General features: G+C 44.3%; 1 pseudogene; it reads right to left on the bottom strand.

Annotated features, from left to right (window-relative positions):
* Positions 1 to 332: 332 nt before the first annotated feature.
* LOC148684357 (activated RNA polymerase II transcriptional coactivator p15 pseudogene) lies at positions 333 to 3,375 on the bottom strand (annotated as a pseudogene).
* Between the last annotated feature and the right edge of the window lie 18,713 nt (positions 3,376 to 22,088).

Below are 22,088 nucleotides of genomic sequence, written 5' to 3'. Positions count from 1 at the left end.
ATAAGATCAAGGCGGTGTACAATAAAATCATTAAAACATCATAAAACTATTCTATTATGAAACCATAAAATCATAAATTAAAGAACAAATGATCAATACTGAATCAAATTAATTCTCCAAGAATTGTTGCTGAAACAAATAGATTTCCAGCAGGTCCCTGTTAATTAGATAATTGTGCTCATTGCATATCAAGATCAGCAATGAGTTAATTTCTTGCAGTGCGGCACTTTGATTAAATCTGCAGGTGTTTTGAATCTTTAAGCTGATAACTGGCTACTCTCTAGTTTTCATTCATTCATTCACTTCAGGGAAGTACTTCAGTGGTCTGGTCCTCATTCAGTGCAGTAAGCAGCTTGTTGATTGATGCCATTGTTGGCCTCTGAAGTTAAGGACAAATACATTGAGGATCATTTAAGTCTTTTGGGTTGTGTATGTATTTTGTCACCTGGTTATCATTGCAACTGAATGATAAATCAGAGGCAACCATCATCATTTCAATGAGATAACAGGACATGGTAATTTTCAGTACTGAAAACTTGCATCTTCCTGAGTAATTTAGATACAGCTGCAGATTTTTTAAGCTGAATTGCTCTAGCAGATGGAAGGAGCCTGAATATTCAAGGAGGACAGTGGCATTTCAATACAAGGTGATTGCTCAGGAAGTTTCCCATGCTGCTTGCAGCATACAGATCTCCCTGCACTTGTTTACAACACAATGATCACAAACAAAAGTCAACTATGCACCTGCTTATGCGGCTCATGAGAGTAAGAACATAAAAAACATTGAAGTGCAATTTAAAAATTGAGTGGAAGAAGGGAGAGCAGAATGTTTTCTTTCATGTGTTCTGACTGAGAGCTTTCAAATCACTGCGAGAAGTAGATATTTGTCTGTTATGGATGTGGAAATACTACATTTCCGTAGCTCCAAGTATATCAAATGCAATTTTAGCATTGAAAAGTTGGAATTAGAGATTCAGAGCAAAAGATGATCATTCTTGCTGTCTTGTTACATTTAAATTAAATCCAAATAATGCAACCATAATCTTAATGAAAAAAGTCAGCCTCTGAGATTTACAGATTGGCATGGTGAAAATGTTTGGAACCATTTTCCTTTCCTTTCTTTTTTAATTTTTACAGATTGCATGTGGTAGAAAAAGCATTTAACAACTGTAAAACTGTGACTGTGGTCCTCAAACCCACTTTATCATATCAGATGCTGCTCTCTTTCTCTCTCTTGTAGTTTTGCCCAGAATACTACACTTTTAATGCACATTTTTAAAAAATGCTCATCTTGCAAATTTCTTGGAAAACAAAAAGTTTAGAAAAGGAATGCCAATGTAAAAAGACTACTTAAACTTATAACAGCAGAGTTTCTGCATGGCTCATCTTTACTGTTTTTTTTTACTGCTTCATCTGTAATCTGTTCCTTCAACTGGCTCCACTGTTATGCATTTACCTTTTCTGCCAGGTGCCATTTCACCTTCTTGATCCATCCAGTATTTTCTATTCTCATCTCTGTTACTACTTTGCTTGTAGGAGGCAGCACCTTTTAGCGGTCTTCTGTTTCTTTAGGATTTTGGGGCACTGCTTGTGTTTCCCTTTTCACCTTTTTGTCAACTTCACTGTCTGAATCACTGGCAAATGAGCTTGAAGACACAAGTTATTTTGATTTCAGCACTGTTCCACTCAGCGCCCTCTGCTCTCCAGATGCTGGTCTCTTAGAAGGCCAGAAGAAGGGATCCCCTAACTTCCTGTAGGGGACCCAGGTGGCACTGTGGGTTAAACCACAGAGTCTAGGGCTTGCTGATCAGAAGGTCGGCGGTTCGAATCCCTGCAACCGTCCCAACTCCTGCCCACCTAGCAGTTCGAAAGCACATCAAAGTGCAAGTAGATAAATAGGGACCGCTCTGGTGGGAAGGTAAACACAGTTTCTGTGCGCTGCTCTGGTTCGCCAGAAGCAGCTTTGTCGTGCTGGCCACATGACCCGGAAGCTGTCTGCGGACAAACGCCGGCTCCCTCGGCCTATAGAGCGAGATGAGCGCCGCAACCCCAGAGTTGGACACGACTGGACCGGATGGTCAGGGGGCCCTTTACTTTTACCTTTACCTAACCTCCTGTAGCCCAGAGACTCTGGGGAGTAGACGGAGTCTCCCAACTTTGGCACTGATCCAGGAGACTTCTATATCCAGAGAGAGACCTCACCAGGCTTGTCTCCAGAGATTGCCCTGGAATGATGCACAGGGTGGGTCCCCGACTCATTCACAGCACACCGAAAACCCTTCGAAGTTAGAGGGGGAGGCTGAACCTTCAGTCAGCCTGAGAGAACAGATTTCAGAAAGCCCAGGCTGAGGTGGCCATTTGACAAGGAAGCTGATACCTGGGATCAAAAAGGAACAGAGTGGTTTGTTAGTAAATGGCTCCTTGAGAGAAGACTTCTGAGACAGGAATGTTCACTCCCTTCTGCTGAGAAAACAAGCAAGCAAGCATGCAGTAAGACTCCTTGGGAAAACATAGCTTCTCTGTCCCAAACAGAATTATGGAAAAGTGCAAGAAGAATTGGTCTTAACCAAGACTTTTAGAGCACACAATTCTCTTTTTTTTACCTCTGGCTCTTCTTTCTGCAAATCCTTGTGCATTCAGTCCAAAAGAAATATGAGTACAACAAAAACTGTACACCAAGTTTACATGACCAAATATGTTGGTGGCTGTTATTGTATTACAAGTTGTATACAGTAGAAATGGGGAAAAAAAATACCAAAGCAGAAACAAAAGGACAGGGGAACGATTAATAATTATCCAAGCAAAGAAATGAGAGTAAAAACCCATGTCAGATTGATTCTTTTCTCCTTGGCCAAGGTCTGATACTCTTTATAGCTGCTCCCTGCTTTCAGGGTAACTGTATATGCAAGCCTTTGACAAAGATCACCTTCGTGGCCCAAGCAAAACCCCCTCGCCTTTTCTTTTAAAGAAGGCATTTTTAAAGATAATGCTCAGTGAGCATGCTGTTAAAAAGTGTGCCACCTTCCTGACCAAATGCAGATATTTTCCATGATACAGACTGTGGAAAGAAAAGTCACAGGGCAGACCCACAGACAAGGAAGAAAATAAACAGCTGGTGAAAGTGTAAGGCTGAATTGCATTGTTGGTTTAATGTGACTTGGCTTAAGGCAAGGCATACAAATTGTATAAATATAAATGAATATAAATGAATGAATGAATGAATGAATAAAAAGCCTTCATTAAGGCTATCTCTGTGTTTCCATAAGCTAGTGCTAAAATGGATCCTCAGAGATGGTCATCAAACTGTATTATTACCTGCTTTTGTTGTCTCTTCCCAGAAATGGGCAGCAGAAAGGGCAAGGAGTTGGGAGTCATTGGGAGTCTCTGTAGAATTACTCTTCTGGTTTTCTGGTTACTTTATTCTGTTCATCTTGGTTTTATTTGGGTGCAGACCCACCCCCATTGTATGTTGCTTTGGGCAAATGCTAAATGGAAATATTTTTAATAAACAAACGTAACAAACAGGTAGCTAGAAGTGAAATCCTGTGCATGCTACCCCAAAGAGCTCCATGGGTCTTAGTCCCAGGGAAGCATGTATACGAATTGTAGCATGTAGAATGAGTGAATAGCTCTGAGCTTTAGTGATGTCACTTTTCGAGTAATACAGATCTTGGAATGTTGAGTCAGCTTTCATGACCTCTGGGGCCACACATTATAAATTCCCTCTTTTGTGCAGATGTGTTTGACAGTATGCCCCAACATGATGTCTGAACTGACCCTTTGAGCAACTGCTTATCTAATAAACAAACATTTCCATGAGTGAAGCAGATATAGTGGCACCTTGGCCATCTCTGGCTTCACAACTGGACATGTCAAGGAAATCAGAGCTGTTTTTCTCCATTGGTGGAGGCAATGTTCCCTTTCAGTTCTTCTCTTTCAACAAAATCCAGGTTACCCATATGTTTTCAGATTGTGTATGTTTTCCCCCTTTCCACATCAACTTTTCTCTATTTTATTTGAGCCTGTAACAGCGGACCTTCAAGTCCATCCAACTAGTCTGTCACATTTCACTCGCGCTGCGCATCACATGAGCATGTGGACAAAATGTATCTCTGGCAATGCATAGAAAGAATGGCAATAAAGTTGCCAGATTGCTCCGTTGTGTTGGGTTTGCCTGTTTCTTGCTTTGGGATCTGATTACCGTCTTTGATCTCATTTTATTAATATTTTCTTGGATATAAAAATGGAATCTGCAAATAACCTCTCAGCTGGCAAGACGATGCTACTCTCACAAGGAGGAGACATTTGGAGACTTTTCAGTGATTATTGTTACCGTATATCAAAATATCAAGGTGCAAATTCTTCCCTTGTTACCTTTATAGGATGGATGAATCTGCCAATTTTCATTTCTCCCCATTTCTTTTTTCCCAGTCTTCGGTTTAGTTCACCTCATTTTGCATTAGTTGGCGTTTTTTTTAAGTCCACATTAAAATTTATACATCTTTTCATAAGCATGTCTCCTAGTACACATTTTTTGCAAGCATTTCCCCCTAATATATTTTATATTTTTGCCACCTTTTGTTAGCATCTGTCTGTCTCAAGAGACAATGGAAGAGTGTGCCATTCCTTTAGTGTATGCATTTTCATATGTGTTTTTTTTTCACTTGGAGAACTGTATCACCAAATTCAAAGATGTGTGGATTTCAAATTATAGATGTGATTCAGTTCATATATTGGCTTGTGGAAGTGCAAATTAGGTGGGTTTGCTTGCAAAAGTGAACCAAACAAATATCCCCATCTCTGCTCTCTTATTACTTCTCCTTCTTTTGTTTGCCCTTTCACGGTCAAATTTTTCATTGTAAGATTCTTGGGGCAGGAGCATTTCTGTCAGTGGTCCCACCTGAAAATTCAACTGAGGTTTAAATGTTGACCTATTTAACCAATGGGACCCAGGTGGCGCTGTGGGTTAAACCACTGAGACTAGGGCTTGCTGATAAGAAGGTCGGCGGTTCGAATCCCGGTGACGGGGTGAGCTCCTGTTGCTCAGTCCCAGCTCCTGCCAACCTAGCAGTTCGAAAGCACGTCAAAGTGCAAGTAGATAAATAGGTACCGCTACAGTGGGAAGGTAAACGGCGTTTCCATGTGCTGCTCTGGTTCGCCAGAAGCAGCTTTGTCATGCTGGCCACATGACCTGGAAGCTGTACGCTGGCTCCCTCGGCCAATAACATGAGATGAGCGCCGCAATCCCAGAGTCGGTCACGACTGGACCTAATGGTCAGGGGTCCCTTTACCTTTACCTTTATTTAACCAATACATATTAACCCTGGGAGGGCCAATGTTTTTTAGCTCAGATCTTGTTCGGGGTTTGCACCATGATGTCATCATGGAGAAGTCCTGTATTCTCTGGATGACATTGTTTGTTGTCAATCTTAGGATGGGTGGAGGGGAGATACCTGCTGAAATTGAAATGACACCTCATGCTTTGCCTAGTGATGAGCAGAAGCACATGTGAACTCAGCAGGCCCTGTTTGAAATGAAAGGACACTCTAAAAGGCTCTGAGATAACTGGATTATCCTCTTTCACAGAAGATGTGCTGAGGGGATGAGCACTAACTTTCAAACACAATGTCAGGGCAGGGGTGGGAAACTCCAGGCCTCAGGCAAAATGAAGCCCTCTGGGCCTCTCTATCTAGACTTCAGGTGTCTCCTCAGATCACACCTCCTTCCCATGTGCCTCTTGTTTGCCTGGATAGAGTCCTCACCTTTGTGTAACTGGACTGCAGCCTACTGGACTCGCATCTGTTGCTGCACCCATCACTGGCATGTGTCCCCACCCCAGAAAGCTGTTCATGAGGAACGGTGGACCTTGGGGAGAAAATGGTCCCCCTCCCACTGTTTTAAGAGGAAAGAAGAACTATGAATAATATGGTAGGACAATGCCATAGGCAGAGTGGCCCATGAATGACACGAAGGGAGAACAGTCAGCCTCTAACGCAGGCATGTCAAACCTGCGGCCCTCCAGATGTTTTGGACTACAATTCCCATCTTCCCCAACCACTGGTCCTGTTAGCTAGGGATCATGGGAGTTGTAGGCCAAAACATCTGGAGGGCCACAGGTTTGACATGCCCTGCTCTAACGTATTTTGGAAAGGAAAATAGTTCACAGGAGTGGGAAGGCGAGGCCAAAAATGGTCTGGGCAGGGAAAGGGACTTGCCTTACTTGCCCCAGTGATGCCACAAGCAGAAGCTAATACGGGTTACTCGAAATGCACTCAACACTTATACCTGCAGATGGGCTAAGGAGCTAATTCTGTCCTGTTTCCGTATTGCTGGTGCTCAGTCCCATTCTGTGTGGAATAATAATAATAATAATAATAATAATAATAATAATAATAATAATAAATTTATACCCCGCCCATCTGGCTGGGTTTCCCCAGCCACTCTGGGCAGCTTCCAACAGAACATTAAAATACAATAATCTATTAAACATTAAAAGCTTCCCTAAACAGGGCTGCCTTCAGATGTCTTCTAAAAGTCTGGTAGTTGTTTTTCTCTTTGACATCTGGTGAGAGGGTGTTCCACAGGGCGGGTGCCACTACCGAGAAGGCCCTCTGCCTGGTTCCCTGTAACTTGGCTTCTCACAGGGAGGGAACCGCCAGAAGGCCCTCGGCACTGGACCTCAGTGTTCGGGCAGAACGATGGGGGTGGAGATGCTCCTTCAGGTATACTGGGCCAAGGCCATTTAGGGCTTTAAAGGTCAGCACCAACACTTTGAATTGTGCTCAGAAATGTACTGGGAGCCAGTGTAGGTCTTTCAAGACCGGTGTTATGTGGTCTTGGCGGCCGCTCCCAGTCACCAGTCTAGCTGCCGCATTTTTTTGAAAGAGTGTGTGTGAAACCTGCACTTAAATTGTATTCATTCTTTCAATCGTAGAATTGGAAGAGTTGGAAAGGAACACAAGGGTCATCTACTCCAACCCCCTGCATTGCAGGAATCTGTTGCCCAATGTGGGGCTTGAACCCGCCACCCTGAGATGAAGAGCTATCCCAGCTATATTCTGTACACATTTTTAACGTAAAACATGCACTTTTCAATGCAAGTCCATAAAATGCACACATTGTACACATCTTTTATGTAAAAAGTATATTTCTGTGAACACTTTCCCTCTACTGAAACTGAATTGCAAAACCTAGAAAAGCACGTCTTTTGAATGGGTGTTGCTTTCCACTCTGCAAGAAGGCTCGACAAAGTTGGATTGGATCAGTGTGCTGCAAAATGCAGACCAAGCTCATTTCTCCTCCATCCTGAAAGTTGTTTCAGTTGCTGGGATGTGTGTGTTGATGCAGGATCACATTTATTAGCAACAGGAAGCTAATAAGGAAAAGGATGAATAAATTCCAAGTGCTAATGCTGTCCATGGAGGAAAGTCACCTAGATTCTCTCTTCCCAATTACGGTATTAGGGAATTGTGCACCTATGCAAACAATACAAAGAAAGAAAGAAAGAAAGAAAGAAAGAAAGAAAGAAAGAAAGAAAGAAAGAAAGAAAGAAACTCACAAATAGTTCTTTTTAGTCATATTTCCAATTTTAAATATACTATATTTCGTGTTATCCATACAACAGCATTTTCCTTATAGGGTAAATGTCATCGTATCGGAATTCTGATGGAAAAAAGTAATTTTCCAGCATATTGCATTCTCTTAAGCAAATGTTTTAAGAAAACATCCATTATAGATTTTTCTTTTGAGAAGGGGACTCAGCCACTCATTCTGTACAGTGTTTCCGAGGAGATCAGATTACCCCTCTTGATAGCACTAAAGCAACTTACAGCATGTGATACCCTTGCTAAATGCATCCCATCTTACCCTCTTAAAACCTGAACAGCTATCATCCTGTGATGCTTTCTTCAGTAAAAGATGAAGTATTGCCACGATGGGCGCAGAGGCAAAATATCTCCCAAGATAGATATACCTTTGATTTGTGGCAGTCTTCTACTGCTTATTTTTATGAAGCTGCTTCTAGATGTTTAGTACGGTATTTAGTACCCTCTTCCTATCAACCTTTCCTGTCAAAGAGCCTCTTTCAGGGCTGGTGATGATTAAAGACCCCCTCAAGTGTGACCCGATTTAATCGGGACACCCCAAATTGGGACATCCCAAAGCTGCCCTGGCTTCTGATCGCAATCCGGGATCCCCAAATTTTCCTGGAGGCCGCTCTAGGCATCTTGGCATTTCCCAGAGTCGGACGGCCTAGGTAGGGGGGTGCCCTGAATTTTTATATATTCTCTAATACATTTTGTAAGAATGTATTAGAGAATATATAAAGAATAGATTAACAATGGTAGGTACATTCACTATTAGAATAAAATCATACAATGGGAATTGACAGGAAGTCTTTATGATATTTTTTGTTAATAATATTTGCTAATAATTTTTGTTAATAATCGCATAAAAAGTAGCATAAATACAGCTGAAGCTTAAGGTAATAATTATGTAAGAAAAGATAAGTATATGGGTTTTTTCCTTTTTTGGTACATGATTGAAATTTCAATTTACTTTAAGAGATGTACTATATATATATATGTAATGTATTGTAAGACTATTAATAAAGCTTGTTACACATTAAAAGAAAATAAAATAAAGAAAACTACAAGCTAGACAGAGGCCTTGTGGAATACCAGTCTTCGTTCCTTGTTGTTTTGTATGGCAGGGAGTGCTAAGTGCATGTTGGGAGGCGGGGAAGATTGACATTGGGATCCACCGGCCCTGTGGATCCTGCTGCCTGAGCTGGTTGCCTCATCGTGCCTCTTGAGTGGGCTGGCCCTGGGCACCAGAATGCCTCATCGGGTGTTTGCACTGCACTGACCTTGATGCTGCCTCAACCCTTCCCCCTCTCCACCCCTATTTGCAGCAGCAAATCAGCCAGTGTGAGCTCAGGTGAGCAGCATAACCCCATCGGCTATTGCATGGGAAGCGGACTTATACTGCCTAGCTCACTACTGCGAACACTGACTGGCAGTGGCTCTCAGACCCTGGAGATGGTGGGGATTGAACCCAATGCCTTCGGCATACGAAATGGATGCTGGACCTCTGAGCAATGTGAGACGTCAGCCTTCTTTTGAGGCTGGTATTAAAGGGTTGAAGTCAGGAGTGCGGCAAGTTGTTTACGAAGGAACCAAGGTAATACATGTCTTATGCCTTAAGTCAGCTCACAAAGAAGATAAACTGGAGCTATATATCCATGGCATCTTAAATCGGATGCTTTAGACTGAAAGAGCATAGTCCAGATAACCAGGGTGTGACAGCAGAGCAGGATTATCCTTATTCCCACTTGGGGACTTTCCTAGTCAAAGAGAATAAGCAGAAATTCAAGAGGTTGCAGTCTTCAAAACATTTAACTCCAGAACTGTCCACAGGGAGTTCCATGGATCCAGGAGTCTCCCTGCTTCAATCATTTGCTCTCCACAAATGAGGGCAACCGAAACAGTGGCAGAGAGGGGGGAACTAGCACCCCCACCCCCACTGCCCCACCCCTGGCGTGTTTTCAGAAACTTGGTGGTAGCCCTCCAATGGGCTACAGGTACCCAAAAATCTGGTAACACAATACATTTATAAAGTGGATTGAATTTCTTGTTTTGATACAACTAGAATATCTCTCTCCCTCCAGTTCCCAATTTATGTCTATTTTTGTCCACCAAATGTTGTCGTGCTTTGAAACTATTGTTTAATTTAAACCTGCTAAATCATTTCCAAACTGGTGTACAATCTGTTTTTCTTGAGTGCTTCTTGAAAGGAACGCTGCTTGGGTAAGCGAAAAGTAAAGCCCAGTTTTGAACGAACATGTCTAATCCGTAAATCATTTGCACTTGTGTGCATTAGATTCAATTTGAAATAATTTTAACACAACTTTCTGATTTCTATTCCCTCTTAAATGAGACTGAAATTCAAATTGATGAGGTTTTCTATCTATATAATATTATAGTAACTTGCTGTATTGGATGAAGTGATACTCCTCAAACATTAGTGTTGACATGATGCTATTGTGCCCATTCTCCGCAGTCAGCATCATTGGGCCATTGCTAAGGCTGCAACAGGGTTCACAGATTTTTTATCGTCATTAAGTTTTATACCGCTTATGGGACTTGCGCTTGAGGCACAACAGAAGATGGTTGAACATTCCATCGCTCTGACTATCAATGGCTAATTAGAGGCTGTTATAGGAGTATAAGGTAAAGGTAAAGGGACCCCTGACCATTAGGTCCAGTCGTGACCGACTCTGGGGTTGCGCGCTCATCTCGCATTATTGGCCGTGGGAGCCGGCGTACAGCTTCCAGCTCATGTGGCCAGCATGACAAAGCCGCTTCTGGCAAACCAGAGCAGCACATGGAAACGCCGTTTACCTTTCCGCTGTAGCGGTTCCTATTTATCTACTTGCATTTTTTTGACGTGCTTTTGAACTGCTAGGTTGGCAGGAGCTGGGACAGAGCAACGGGAGCTCACCCCGTCACAGGGATTCGAACCGCCGACCTTCTGATCAGCAAGCCCTCGGCTCAGTGGTTTAACCACAGCGCCACCTGGGTCCCTGTTATAGGAGTATACAGCCTCCCAAAATCTTCCCGGAGAAGGGAAGATGCAGTCTCATCCGCAGATGCCCACTCAACTGGCTCCCAAATTCGGAAGGAAGGAGGAGCTGGGGGGCACTTGATGGAAAGCACCCAAGATAGCCTGCTCTCCTGGACGCTATCCCCGCAGCGCGTCAAGTTCCATAACTTAAGATGAAAAATTGGATTTAAGTTTTGGACATGCTTTGGATGAGGAGGGAGGAATTATCTGCTAAACAGCCCAGCCACTGAGGAAATAAAAAACAATCAAGGAAAGATTACACCAGAACCAGAGTGGTATGTGAACGGAACAGAAAGGGGGGCAAGACTTTCTTTATTATTGTGTCTTACTATTTACCTAACAAAACCTCCCTAGAAGAGCTGTTTATAACATCTATAGCAAGCGAGAATGGAAAGTTTGGAATTTTTGGTATCCATTGATATGGTTTTAAAAGTATAAACTGTGTGGAAGTGAAAATACAATATAATTAAGACTTTGATTTGTGGTTTGCTTGGAAGAGGATAAAAGGTTTCCCAATTCAGCTGACATCAGACAGAAACAGAACTCACTAATTGCTGGACTTTTGATAAAAACTCTGGATTGATTCCCGGAATCTTTGTCTTTATCAACAATGACGCAGTCGAAAATTGGAAATCCACCATGTTGGAATCTAACCGAGTTGCAGAAATTAAAATAGTTATAGGGGGGCGATGAACCCTTAATATGCTTTAATATTTGTACTTCCAGTCTAATTTGGTTAAAACAACAACAACAGAAAAACCTGGAAAAACTATGTTGATGCAACAGGTTTGGAAAATTATTGAGCAGAAGCTCAGATCTGAATTCATCAGAATTGTGTGAAGATGGTGTCAGCCAGCAGTAGCGTCTGCTTGTTATGAGAATACTTTTGGAATGATTTGGCAGAATACCAGCGTGTGATGATACTGCGAACTAATTGAAGGGAACCAAGGGCATAAAATCCACACAGAAAAATATTATTGATTGCTTTAACTCGCTTGTGGGAATAGCTCAGAGGCTGTGAACGAAGGAAGGATAACAACAGAAAGAGAAATAAGAATTACCAGAAGATTTGAAATGCAGTAGGATTGTGATGTTGATTAGAGCCCTCCAAAGTTTCAAAGCATGGGGAGTCCCCCCAAAATTATAATTTGGCAGAATATATGGACTATTTGATATGTATATGTATAATGTGGAACATTTGATGTGATTTGATTGGCTTGTTAAAATGGAAAATTTAATAAAAATGATTTTATTTTATTTATTTATTTTAAAAAACGTTTTATACTGCTTACATGCCAGAATGGATTCTATGCACTTTACAAGTATCACATCAAATCACCCTCCCCACCACCACCCATTTTTAACAGATACAAATAATTTTTTTGGAGTGTGGCAGTGGCTAATGTACATGGGCGTAGGCAGGGGGCAGGGGGGCAGTTGCCCCCCCTAGAAGCAGGGCCGCTGGCTAGCCTGCCCCGCTGCCTGCCCGGTGCCGTCTCCCTTCTCCCTGGCTGGCTGTGGGGCGGGTGGAGGGAAAGCCCCAGAGCCACGCAAAGCATTTGGCTGGCTTTCCCTCCGCCCGCCCCACAGCCAGCAAGGGAGAAGGGAGACGTCCCTTCTAGCTGGCTGGCTGTGGGGCGGGCGGAGGGAAAGCCAGGCAACCGCTTTGCGCGGCTCTGGGGCTTTCCCTCCACCCGCCCCGGCGATCGCAGAGGGGGAGGAGAGGATCGGAGCAGCCCGATTTCGGGCTGATCCTGGCGCCCCCTCGCCCCTGCCGGTCGAGGAGGGGGAGGAGGGGGTCGGAGCAGCCCGAAATCGGGCTGCTCCGATCCCCTCCTCCCCCTCCACAATTGCTGGGGCGGGTGGAGGGAAAGCTGGCTTTCCCTCCACCCGCCCCACAGCCAGCAAGGGAGAAGGGAGACATCCCTTCTCCCTGGCTGGCTGTAGGGCGGGTGGAGGGAAAGCCCCAGAGCCGCGCAAAGTGGTTGCCTGGCTTTCCCTCCGCCCGCCCCACAGCCAGCCAGGGAGAAGGGAGCTTTCCTTGCCCCACTGTGGCCCCTCCCCCTCCCCTTGGCCCTGCCCCTTAGCCCCGCCCCTTTCCCCCTAATTTTCATCCTGGCTACGCCCCTGCTAATGTAGGTGCTCACATATGTGTGCATGAATGTGTGTAAATTGGACTGTAAGCACTTAAATTTATTCTACTCCAAAATATTCTTTGAGGACTTGGAACTGATGGTGCCTTCCCCGGGTCTACAGAGTGACATCTAAAGACTTCTATGGATGTTTGTCTCCAGCTTAGCATTCGGCAGGTCATTAAAACCAACTGCCTCACACCCTTTGACAAGGCAAAAGTTGTTACAGCAATGATACCATTTAAACACAAAGCCTGTCATTCTGGGCTTGACTAATTTCCTCCTGTGACCCTAGGTCGCTCTTTTCTGCCTGGAGGTATGACCTTATGATGTGGCTGCAGGACTTTCGATATAGCAGTTTGCCAGGCAGCTGCCCCTTGAGGTTTGGCTGAATGAGTAATGAGGCCCACTTCCTTTTTGAAAGGATGCAGATCCTTTTCTAAACAGAACAGCCCCTTGGGAAAGTCTAAAAATGTGGAAAGAAGGAAAGATATTACCTCTAAGGCCCTGAAAGCTTAGTACCAGTATTTTTATGGTACTGCCAGTGCACGGAACAAAAGGAAGAATTAAGACAAAAGTACCCTGCCACAAGGAGCTTACAGTCTGAATTTAGGCAGTGAGGGAGACAACCGAAAAATGGGAGAAAAAAGTGAAGTGATAGCAGGAGAGGTGAAAATGGGCAGATGTAGTTGCACTTAAACTCTGCCTCGCTGTGATAAGGAAGGAGTGGGGAACCTGTGGCCTTCTAGATGTTTTGGACCAGGGGTTCCCAACAAAATTTTCTCGAGGACCCCTCATTGAGCCGCTATTGTGACAAGGACCCCCATTACTTCCTAATCCTAAAATTAAAAAGTCAGAGCCAAATTAAGAGTCTTTTTATATTCTATATTTATACGTTTTTTACAGTTACAACAGAGTACTCCATCAGTATACAGTTAGTTTTAATTTTCAGTACTTAATGAGATGAGTTAAATCTGTCCTTTGAGTCCATTATTTCTGAAATATTAGGTTCCAAACTTGAAACTTTCACTCTGAAATCCGACCGCATGTCGAGCCGATTCCTATATTTGTTTTTCATGAAACACATGGAAGAAAATGCTTGCTTTGTTTACAAACACTACTGTTTTGCAAAGAGGCAGCGCGCACCAGGAAGGAGGGAGGGGAATGGAGAAGACAGGGTACCTGCGCAGTAGCGCACAAATGAAGCGGACGCGCACAAAGCATCTTGGGGAGGTGAGCGTTAGTAGAATGTGCGCGCTGCCTCTTTGCAAAACAGTAGTGTTTGTAAAGCGCCACCTAACGGCATACAGCAGAACTACTGCCTCTATCTAATTCTAGTTTTGCGCTAGAATCTGCTCATGCAGGAAGCGGCCAAAACAAAAAATCTTGTTATCATATGAAATATATTTAATATATATTTTATTCTAATAGCATCTTGCGGACCCCTCTGGCATAGCTCGCGGACCCCTGGGGGTCCCCGGACCACCTGTTGGGAACCACTGTTTTGGACTACAAATCTCTCCAGTCTCAACCAACCTGGCCAGTGGACAGAGGCAGAGGGAGTTGTAGCTGGAGGGTAACAGTTTCCGTCTGGATAAAGACTGAAGGTCAAGCTATAGGTTGAGGCAAACGACACACTCCAATTTCAGAACTAATATTAGAAATTCTCACTGTTAAACTAGACGTGAGGAGTGGAATGCAGACAAGCGAAAGAAAAAGATTCTCTCAGCCCTGAAGTATTGGGAAGGTGTAAGATGTTTGTGTGTGAGGGGAGAGCTAATGATGCACAACTCTAAAAGTATTCTTCTGTACAAGAGTTGCTTGGGAACATATGCGGAAAAGACCTACTGCGCTCATGTCAAGATTATGGCCTTCTCATGGGGGCTTGGTTGGCCACTGTGGGAACAGGGTGCTGTACAAATGCACCTTCAGGCTGATCTAGCGGGGCTCTCCTTCTGCTTTATTAAAAGCACCCTTTTAATGAGGATGAAAGAGGAGAGCACAAAATATGGTCTGAAGCTCAACATCAGAAAAACTAATATCATGGCCACTGGTCCCATCACCTCCTGGCAAATAGAAGCGGAAGAAATGGAGGCAGTGAGAGATTTTTACTTTCTTGGGTTCCATGATCACTGCAGATGGTGACAGCAGTCACGAAATTAAAAGACGCCTGCTTCTTGGGAGAAAAGCAATGACAAACCTAGACAGCATTTTTAAAAGCAGAGACATCACCTTGCCTACAAAGGTCCGTATAGTTAAAGCTATGGTTTTCCCAGTAGTGATGTATGGAAGTGAGAGCTGGACCATAAAGAAGGCTGATTGCCAAAGAATTGATGCTTTTGAATTATGGTGCTGGAGGAGACTCTTGAGAGTCCCATGGACTGCAAGAAGATGAAACCTATCAATTCTGAAGGAAATCAGCCCTGAGTGCTCCCTGGAAGGACAGATCGTGAAGCTGAGGCTCCAATACTTTGGCCACCTCATGAGAAGAGAAGAATCCTTGGAAAAGACCCTGATGTTGGGAAAGATTGAGGGCACAAGGAGAAGGGGACGACAGAGGACGAGATGGTTGGACAGTGTTCTTGAAGCTACTAACATGAGTTTGGCCAAACTGCGGGAGGCAGTGGAAGACAGGAGTGCCTGGCGTGCTCTGGTCCATGGGGTCACAAAGAGTCGGACACGACTAAACGACTAAACAACAACAACAACACTCCATGCCACTCTTGCCGCAGTGGCAGTGGCATCAAAAACATGCTGAAGAGACGACAGGATCCAATGATCAGAGGGCATGTGAGACCAAGCTCAAAGTCTTCATAGGTCCTTGTAGAAGACATTTTGTAAGGTGACATTCGGAAAATGTCAGGCGAGAAATACTTGCTTATTTATACTGGACCAATCTCTTTTGAAATAGACTGCTGTGCTTCACAGACAAATCCCTTTAACTGTACCATCTGTAGTAAGAACTTCCGAATATTTTCCTGCTTTTTCGTAATATTCATTAAGTAAGAACAAAGTGGCACTGTAAGATGTTCCTGACAGGGCTTTAGAAAAAGCCTTCGTAGCAAACAGGGAAAAAATGCCACACATTCTAAAATATAATGTGCTTTCCCCCTTTTTTCTGGCTGATGCAATGGACTCGTCATTTGCATTAATATTCAATATCACTCTCTTAGTTTTATTCTCTTTGCAATGGAATGTTGCTTGGACCATAATTTGTGCACTCAGAACACTTGAAGAATTAATTAGGAAATGCATATCTTATTTTGTGTGTGTGTTAACAGCTGGGTGTTCTGTGTCAATGTATGTATTTTCTGAAGTTCCAGCAGAAGGCAAAGCCACAATGAAAATCAGAGGGATGAAAGCCTGCTAGAACAGGGCAAGAATATGCACATCTGTTGATGTGCCTGGTTCTCTTCGAAAAAAAATATTATTATTATGCCATCAAAATTGCTACTTAGAGACTCAGCAAGCAAACACTCCTAAGTGAGCTAATATTATTTATGGTAGTAAGAAATAAAAACTCCATTTGCTAAGCTAACACATGACTGATGGAAAAGTCCTCCAGGTTCTGACACGGATGTTTTCTGAATGTAAGTATTGTATCCTACTACAATAGGATAGTAAAAGGAGATTGCCAAGAATTAAAAGCTTCTTTTACAACTCTTCACACTTGTTTGTTTGCTCTTTTGCCTAAAAAGTATAGTAAGACTGAAGGGGAAGGGGAAGGAGGATGAAAGACAGATGAAAGGCAACAGCTCAGTGATGGAGGAGGTACATCTGTAACTGAAGACTGCAGCTTCCATTTGCCTACAGACACAGCCTCTGTGTCTGCCTCCAGTTTGCACACAGTGTGTATCTGAAGAAGTGTGCATGCACACGAAAGCTCATACCAATGACAAACTTAGTTGGTCTCTAAGGTGCTGCTGGAAGGAATTTTTTAATTTTGTTTCGACTACGTCAGACCAACACGGCTACCTACCTGTATCCAGTTTGCACAGTGATGCAGTGGAGTTTGAAAATGGGAGGGATGTACACATTAGATTTCATGGGTCCATACCCATATCCATTTGGAAACCGATTGAGAGCCCTTTGGAGTCTGGACTGAACTGATCCGTTTTGGCCCACTGCAACCACTGGACCATTCCAGGCTGCTCTATTCCCCCCCTGAAAGCTCCAGAGGTGAGGTGGTGGTGTTAAGCTCCAGGCATTGTTAATAGGAATGCGCCCACAATCCAAGGCCGGCTAACCTGTGGCTCTCTATATGCCATGTATTCCAGCTCCCATCAGTGTCAGCCAGTGTGGTCTGGGGTGAGGGGAATTGCAGCCCCATGGATCCTAACAACCCTAGATACTGTATTGCCCTACATGTTCACAATACCGGCAGCACCTAGGATTGATGTCTCTGTTTACTGTTTACAGACTACTCAAAGCGGGCAGCGTTTCAGAAGCAGAAAAGGGATAAAAGACTCCCTCTCCTGAGTCCTGCCTGAGGCTATCAAAGGCTCAGGCTCAGTTTCAGGCTGGCTGAGCATTTTGTTGCTATATAGTGGGAAGGTTCTCTCCTGAAACATCCTGATATAGTGCATGGAAAAGAATGCTTTCACCTCATGGTATTTGAAATTGTTACAAAAGTTGGGTGTCTCCCCTTCTCTCTCTGCTGAGTGGTGGCAAGAGGTTCCAGCGGGTTCCCGGCACTCAGCCAGGGTCTGTGGTCCTTTGGAGAACTGAGATACAAGAGAGACTGTTGTAGCTTTAGGAAATATGGTTTATTCACCTATTTGCACTCAGTTTGCATGGAGGGATTCCAGATATTGCATGGTCATTTCAAGAGGGGCTTATATCCCCCACAGCAGTAAAGCCCTGGAGACCAACAAGGCATCTCTCCCAGCCTGCCCAAGAAGGATCCCAGTCCTCTTCCTTCCTTCCTTCCTTCCTTCCTTCCTTCCTTCCTTCCTTCCTTCCTTCCTTCCTTCCTTCCTTCCTTCCTTCCTTCCTCCCTCCCTCCCTCCCTCCCTCCCTCCCTCCCTCCCTCCCTCCCAGCAACCCTTGCTGGAGACTCTCTTTTCCTGCCACCTCACTCCCAGTTACCTTGGCAACCATCCAAACCCCCAGTCTCTGTTCACACCTCAGCATACCTGCCAAGCTGCTGTCGGAGAAATAAGGGACCGGGCCGGAAGTAGCAGACCGGAAGTAGTGCTGCCGCCATTTTGGAACTGGGCGGAGCATGCTCAGAAGTGACTTTTGATGCTGCTTTGCCCAGTTCCAAAATGGCCACCGCGCCAGAAGTCGCACTGCAGCCATTATGGAACTGGGCAGAGCAGCATCAAAAGTCGCTTCTGAGCATGCTCCGCCCAGTTCCAAAATGGCCGTCGCACCAGAATAAACCGGGGAAAAACAAAAAAAATCCGTTTTTTCAGCTAGGAACAGCTGGAAAAACGGGTATTTCCCGGGGAATATGGGAGACTTGGCAGCTATGCACCTCAGGGCAAGCGGGGAGGAGAGTTCCCTTGCATTGCCAATGGTTCTCTGTGGCCCTGTATTGTTTCTAAATGGCCCTAGCTTGGCCAGGTTGTTTTGCATAGGCTAGCCCAGGAATTCCTCTGCAGCTTGTATTTCTCACTTCACATTCCAAATAATCAACATCCTACCATTTATTAATTTCTATTCCCCCCCCCCCCGCAATTTATAACAAATGCAACTTATAACACATGTTTTGACTCTCCCAGGGGTTGACTCTCCCAGGATCTGGACAAAGTTCTGAGTGCATACCCAGATTCTAGGAAACTTAAGAGTTTCCCAAAAAAGAATTTAACCATGCAACAAACCCCCCTCCTTGTTTGTGAAGGGGAACTGAGGTACCATATATGAGGGTAGCCCAGAGATCATAAAGCTTCTATGCGCTTATCATTTTAAATGATGTTGTGGATCAGATATAGCCTTGGGAATGACTCCTACTTATGCCCAGCCTGAATAAATCCTTTTATTCATCAACATATCCAGAACTACCCTTGACATCTTGCATTCTGCCAAGCTGGCACAATTAGCTCTGAGCAAGTAACATTCCTTTCTCTAGTCAGGGGCGTAGCCAGGATCAAAACTAGGGGGGGGGAGCCATGGTCATTCAGGGGTGGGGCCAAGGCACGGAAGGGGAGGGGCCACGAAGTGGGCGGGGCTAAAGGGCCAGCGGGCCTGATGACATCGTGGCGGTGGCAGCAGCGGCCACCTTGTGCTTCTGGTGCTGGTAGCGTTGGCGGCTACCCTGCTTGGCTGGAGAGGACGGGAGGGTCGGGCAGGCGAGCGGGGGTGGCAGGGCGGGTGAGGGCGAGGCAAGACACGGCCGCAGCCACGACGGCTCCGAGGCGTTGCTGCATATCAGCATATTTCAACCATGGTTCAAGCCCCACCTTAGGAAAAAAATCCTGCATTGCAGGGGGTTGGACTAGATGACCCTTGTGGTCCCTTCCGACTACAATTCTATGAGTCTATTGATATATTACCATAGCATATGCATCCTTCTGCTTTCTTGAATTGTCCTACTCCTAGGCATAGCAGCCAACTCCTAGAGGCCTAGGTGCCCCCCCCAATTACTGGTAAATACCGTATTTGAAAGAGTCATCCCCCCATGTTGATGGGCTTTCTATGTGGGGCTTATCTGCCTCCCCCCGTATTTTATTAAGGATGGAAGAGGGAGGGAAGGAAGGAAGAAATAGAGAGAGAGATAACTCATATTTGTGGGTGTCTCTGGATGACGCTGTGATGCTGGAACTGCAGCAAGAGGACAGGAGGGTCGGGCAGGCGAGAGGGGGTGGCAGGGCGGGCGAGGGCGAGGCAAGGCATGGCCGCAGCCACGACGGCTCCGAGGCGTTGCTGCATATCAGCATAATATTTCAACCATGTTTCACGCCCCACCTTAGGAAAAAAAATCCTGCATTGCAGCGGGTTGGACTAGATGACCCTTGTGGTCCCTTCCGACTACAATTCTACGATTCTATTGATATATTACCATACCATATGCATCGTTCTGCTTTCTTGAATTGTCATACTCCTAGAGGCCTAGGTGCCTCTCCCCCCCCCAATTACTGGTAAATACTGTATTTGAAAGAGTCATCCCCCCATGTTGATGGGCTTTCTATGTGGGGATTATCTGCCCCCCCCGTATTTTATTAAGGATGGAAGAGGGAGGGAAGGAAGGAAGAAATAGAGAGAGGGATAACTCATATTTGTGGGTGCCTCTGGGTGACGCTGTGATGCTGGAACTCTGCATGTACAGGAGCCTTGTAAGCAGCTTTCTCTCTGCTTGATTTACAGCAGGCACGTCCAACAGGTAGATTGTGATCTACCAGTAGATCACTGGATGACTGTGGTAGATCACTGGTAGGTCACTGGCACCCCTAAAAAAAGCTCACCCAAAATTTTCCCCCTCCCTCAAAAAAGTTGAACTATGACCTGAAGCCCTAAACAAAAATGGGCCTCCCTCCCTCCTAAAAGAAGCTCAACAAGTTTGACCTAAACCCCAAAAAACAGGGCTTCCCTTCCTTTAAAAAAAACTCAACAGCTTTGACCTGAACCCCCCAAAAGGGGGTAGATCACCCCCAGTTTTAAACTCTGAGTAGATCAGAGTCTCTTAGGAGGTGGCCACCCCTGATTTACAGTATACAGATGCAGGAGGAGGGGCAGACTGGAACACCAATGCTTTTTATAAACATCACTGTGTCTGTCAAAGCTACAGCCTCCCCCCTTTCTTATTCACTTCTTTTTAGCCTTGCAGAGCCACCTTAGTCAAATTGAATCCTCTGAGTCTGCACCCTCATTAAATCGCCAATAGAACTCTTAATGCTCCTGAATGCTCATTAACAACTCCCACTTAAGAACAATAGGGTGAAATGGTCAGCTATCGAATCTTGCCTGGGGATATATGCTCCATTGTCTTAACTGCTTAACTACTGGTAGCCACTTTGCTTTATTTATTTGATGTGTTTTTGTTACTGCTGTGTCCCCCCCCCCCAGCAAGCGGAGACTTAGCTGCTCTTGCTAAAGCAAAGCCCTTTCCACTTCAGTTTTTGGAGGGGAAAAGTGCTGGTTATGGTCTGTAAAATACATTAATTTTTTTGCTTCTGGGGGGGGGCAGCTGCCCCCTTCTGCCCCCCCTGCCTACGCCCATGTCTCTAGTTGCAGGTAGGTAGCCGTGTTGGTCTGAGTCGAAACAAAATAAAAAAATTCCTTCAGTGTGCAGTAGCATGCACACGAAAGCTCATACCAAAATAAAAACTTAGTTGGTCTTTAAGGTGTTACTGAAGGATTTTTTTTATTCCTTTCTCTAGTCTCTAAGAGTTATGAAGGGAGGGTGCCAACACTGTTGAATGCACTTAAGCCATGGGGTTTGTCTTAACTCACACATGCTTTCGTAATAATGGATCTCGAGTGGGACAGGCGCCATGCGGGGATAATTAGATAATATTTGATGGAATATGATTTCAGCATTGTTCCTCTGAATAAGCGGGATTGGCATTTCAATGTCTGTGTTCCAGTTTGGGGCAAAAGGGGAAAAAAAATCAGAACATGAGCGAGCTGTGTTTTTAAAAATGCATCTTAAATATATTCTGTTCTACCTCTAAGGAGCTTAGGGTGGTGTACTTACTTTCCTCCTACAACAACCCTGTGTGCTAGGTTGGCCTGTGTGTGTGTGTGTGAGAGAGAGAGAGGGGGGGGGGAATGGAGAGAATGATTACCAGTTTTTTTCCAATGAATCCAGGGACACTTTTTTTTTTTAAAGCTGAATAGCAACAGGGAGTCAGTAGTGGGGATGATGAGCTAAAGATAAATATGCTTTCAGGCAATACTGAATTCTGATCTTCTTTTGCCAGCTTATAGAGGAATTTTTCCTAGTCTACATGATGCCATTATTTGAGTTCAATTGTACACCTGTTAATCATATAATGTGATAATCACTTCTTAGAAGACTTCTAATTATGTTCACATTAGCCTTTCTGATCATGAAGGTATATTATATCCAATAAATTGCAGACCTCCTCGTGATGAAAAGCTAGGCCAATAACTGCCCAAGTATCATTGATAACGGATTCCTCTTTGTTCTATTATCATCAAAGGAGCAGTCTGAATACTATTTATCTGTCAAAATTGGAGTTGTTAACCTTGATGTTGCAGCTTGTAAAGAGGGGAGATAAATGTCTCCTTCAACAGGCACTTGAAACCTTCTGCTGTAATTTATTACAAAACTGCCACCCCAATAAAAATGATAAATACGAAAGGAACATTGTGTAAAACAAAAACAAAAAGAAAAGAAAATAACTGGATCCAATCCAGGTTACAGGT

Source organism: Zootoca vivipara, chromosome 10 (genome assembly GCF_965207765.1).
Source record: "Zootoca vivipara chromosome 10, rZooViv2.hap1.1, whole genome shotgun sequence".
NCBI lineage: Eukaryota > Metazoa > Chordata > Lepidosauria > Squamata > Lacertidae > Zootoca > Zootoca vivipara.
Note: the sequence above shows the minus strand (reverse complement) of the source record. Positions and strands in the feature narration are given on the sequence as shown.